The following is a 4,563-nucleotide window of genomic DNA, read 5'->3' on the forward strand; positions in this document are numbered from 1 at the left end:
CCCTCTTTGGGTTTCCAAGGCAGGAAATCTTTATGGAAGTGGATTGCCCAATCTTCCTGCCACAGAGTGTCTGGTAGGTTTGAACCACCAACCTTCTGGTTAGCAGTCAAATGCCTTAGGCGCTATGCCACCAGAGCACATTAGATCCAGTGCCCTGAATTTGGACTTTTAGCCTCCTAAAGTGTGAGAAAATAAATTTCTGTTTGTTAAAGCCACCCACTTGTGGTACTTCTGTTATAACAGCACTAGATAACTAAGACACCTTGCTACCAAAAGAACTCTTAATAAAACGGAAGTTATGACAGAACACAGCACATCCTGCCTCCTTTCAGAGAATAGGCAGTTCCAGACCAGAAAAAGGAATCTGAGACTACATTTACAATGAGGACACATGGAGATTAAAAAAAAAAAAAGAGAGAGAGAGAGAGACAGAGGGTGCAATGGTAAAATGCTTAGGTGCTAACCTAAAGGACAGTAGTTTGAACCCAACTACTGTTCTGTGGGGGAAATGAGGCAGTCTGCTTTCCTAAAGATTTGCAGCCTTGGAAACTTTTTATAAAGTTGTTATATAGCCCTGCTAGGAAGATGGGGCAATCTACTTCAGTAGTAATACTGCCTCGGTAACCCAAGGAGGGGTCACTATGAGTTTAGTCCGACTCGACGGCACATAACAGCAACAACAGGAATTCACAATTACCCTTGCATCATTTTCCATTAAGTCTCTCACTGCTACTTCTGCAGCTTCGTATTTCTGTAACATGCTCCAGGTCACAATGGGGCAGTTCTACTCTGTCCAATAGGGTCACTATGAATCAGAATCTATTTGACAGCAGCGGGTGAGGGGGATAACATTCACACCACCTCTTATATAAATGTGAGAGGTATTCTGATGTAGAAGATGTAGGACTGTCAACACTTTTCTCCTCCCTAGGACTACCTCCCCTAACTTCTTAGGGGAGCCCTTTCCCTATTCATTCCCAGCAGGAGGAAGAGTGACAAAGCCTGGAAATTGGGAATGAAGGAGGGAAGGAGAGAGATGTGAACTTAGAATACTGACTTGGGATATTTTAGTTATTTAAAAAAAAAAAAAAAAAAAAAAAACCCACTAACTCATAGTGACCCTGCAGGACAGAGTAGAAATGCCATGAGGTTTCCAAGACTGCAAATCTTTAGGGAAGTAGACTGCCTCCTCTTTCTCCATCAGAGTGGCTAGTGCGTTCAAACTACTAACCTTTATAGTGTGGTAGAATTAAATACTACGAAGAGTCTGTGGATTAGATGCCTATGTTTTACAGCTCCTTGTGGGAAAAGCCTTTGTTATCTAACCACCTGTGCCACAAAGTTTCAACTTTTGGACCATATTTAAAGGTATCCTGGCTGGCATCCTTTCTTTTCACTGCATAGATCTTCACATGACTATCTTTCTTTTCAGGTAGGGCTCATTTAGAATGTCACCTTCTCAGCAAGGCCTTCTTTAATTTCCTTACTTAAGTTTAGTGGGGTAATTGCTGAATCATTTCATAACAGCAATGACTGTTATTTTTCTCATAACAATTATTGATATCTGAAATAATTTTGTTTATTTATATGAGAACAGGGATCTTGTCTTTGTTTACTACTGCTGTTCAGTGCTTATACTAATTCTTTAGACAAAGTAACAGCTCAATAAAATTTTGTTGAGTAAATGAACGATTAATGCTCTTACAATAGCTAATGCAATCATCTACCACTTTACAAGAAAAATTGCCAGAAATTCCAAATAGTCTTGGGGTGAATTTAAGATTATGAGAGTCTATTCCAACTTAAAACCATGGTAACAGCTGACAAGTCACATACAAACCTTTCTAATCAATCCCTTTAAAGAGAACCTGTAAGAACTATTCGTAGTCAACAAATTGAGGAGTTCCAGGCACCATAGTAAAGTTTGTTTGCTTAAATTTTTTGAACTTTTTAAAAACATTACTGTTATTGTTCTTCCCACAGTTATTGTAAAGTAGTAAAAAAGTCTATACATCTGTTATCTACATTTGATGATTATTGCTTTAAAATAATAATGTCCTATATACATAGAAGCTCTAGAAGCGTAGTGCCTAAGGCACTTGACAGCTAAACAGAAGGCTGGCGGTTCAAACCCACAAGCCACTCCTTGGAAGGCAGGTTGGGCAATCTACTTCCATAGTGATGCAGCCTCAGAAACCCAAGAAGGGGTTGCTGTGAATTGGGTCCAACTCGACGGCACATAACAACGACAACAACACACATCTCATAAGGAGCTCTGGTGTGGGAGTGGATAAGGTGCTTGGCTGCCAACCAGGTGATCAGCAGTTCTAATCCACCAGCTGCTCTGCAGAAGGAAGATGGGTTGATCTACTTCTGTAAAGATTTACAGCCTCAGAAACCCAATAGGGATCACTATGAGTTGGAATCAACTCGATGGCAGTGAGGTTTTTTTTTCCAATACATCTTATATCCACCAGTCACCTGTAATTCAGGAGCTCTGGTGATATAGCAATTAAAGCATTTGGCTGCTAACCAAAAGGTTGGTGGTTTGAACCCACCAGCTGCTCCTCAGGAGAAAAACAAGGCAGTCTGCTTCCGTAAAAATTTCCAGCCTTGGAAACCCTATAAGGGAATTCTATCCAATCCTAAAGTGTCACTGTGAGTCAGGATGGACTCAATGGCAATGGCCTTTTTGGTTTTCATCTGTCAATTTGTCACACTGTAGTGGATTTCGTGGTTCTATGATGCTGCTAGCTATGTCTTGGGCATTTCCAAGGTATTTCAAATGTATTCTGGTATTTCAAAAGGGTTACTCATGGTGGATAGGTTTCAGCAGATCTTCCAGACTAAGATTAGGAAGAAAGGCCTGCTAATCTTCTTCTGAAAATTAACCAAAGAATACCCTATGGGTCACCACAAAATATTGTTTAATATAGTGCTGCAGGATAAACGTCCTAGATTCAAAGGCCCTCAGAATCACAGTAGTCACAACAATGGAGCTGGGCATATCAAATATTATGAAGATGGCATGGGACCAGGCAACATTTAATTCTGTTTTTCATGGGGTTGCCAAGAATGGAGCTGACTCAGCATTAACAAAAATAACAGTATATTTGTATTGTGTTTTTATGATTATAGAACATAGTCCCATACTTTTCTCTTCTGATTTATACTCAAGATCTTGTGAAATAAGATTGATACTATTATTCACATATTTAAATATAAAGAAATTGAGATGCACAAAGATTAAGAGTCTTGCTACAGGCTCCAAAGCCAGAAGGCAAGAGAGACAGTCCTACAATCTCAATTTCTGGTCCCTGTTCCAGCCTCTCAAGCCCTCCAAGAGTAATTATTTTGGTTAATATTTGCTTTTTCCCCAATGAATATTGTAAATCATTTGAATTTCATTGTCGATATTATTATAAATTTATTTTAAAATTCAGATCTATGTATGAATTTGGAAAAGGACTCTTTGCTAAAAACTCTGTAAAGGAAACTGTCAGTGTTTACGTTCCCATGTGACCTTTGGAGATGTCAACTTATGATCTGTGTGCTTACTGTGAACAAGAGTTGACTTGTGAGGCAGATTGAGAACTAGATTAGAGGGCTTCTGGTGAATATACAAAACATGATGTGAGAGGTGCAGTTCTCAGGACTCACCGATGAGAAATCATAAATTAGCATCCTTGTAACACTCAGGAGCTCTGGTGGTGAAGTGCCTAAGGCATGGGACTGCTAACCAGAGGTTGGTGGTTCAAACCTACCAGCCACTCTGTGGAAGGAAAATAAGGCAATCTATTTTCATTAGATTTACTCCCTTAGAAACCCAATGGAGGTCTCTACAAGTAGAAATCAACTGTATGACAGTTTTTTTTTTTTTTTTTAATAGCACTCATACGTTTAAGCTTTTTTTGTTTGTTTGTTTCAAAATATATCAGTTGGCTAATCTCCAGAATTGTGTTTTTATTTTCATCCAGAAATGGAGAAAAATGAAAAAATGGCAGAAATAATTTTTAGAGATAGATTTTCTTACTGATCTGCATTCAGTGGAAATTTCTTCCACATGAGACTACCCTACAACTATGAAACTTGTTTTGGAATGTTGTGCTGGGCAAGGTGTTCCTAACACTTAATGAAATCAGAGGGAATGCTGGCATGATGAAGAAGAGGCAGTCAGGGTGGCAATAAATGTAGCCTTTTATACACACCTGGAGGAGGCACATAAACATTTTTAGTCTGTAGAACAGAGGCCCTTTACAAGCCTTGGTGATGCTTGTCTTTGAGGGTAAAAAGTGTTTATCAAAAAAAAAGTGTTAATCAAAACCAAAATGGAGGAGTAGAGGAATAAATCTTTAGAAAATAAAATCCAACTTGTTCCATGATCATTAAGCATTTTTAAAGGAGCTGTTAGTGAGTTTGGAACACATTCTTGGCAGGAAGTATACCATGATCTCTTGTTTTTTATTGAAAGGCTCATGTTATAGTCTATGGGAAAAGTTCTTTAGCATAAATCATTAGAGTTACTGCAGAAAGTATGGTGGTGGTAGTATCTGTAGGAACTGA

The sequence above is a fragment of the Orycteropus afer genome, unplaced genomic scaffold (assembly GCF_000298275.1).
Source record: "Orycteropus afer afer isolate SDZICR_OR568_19922 unplaced genomic scaffold, OryAfe1.0 scaffold00103, whole genome shotgun sequence".
In the NCBI taxonomy this organism is placed as follows: domain Eukaryota; kingdom Metazoa; phylum Chordata; class Mammalia; order Tubulidentata; family Orycteropodidae; genus Orycteropus; species Orycteropus afer.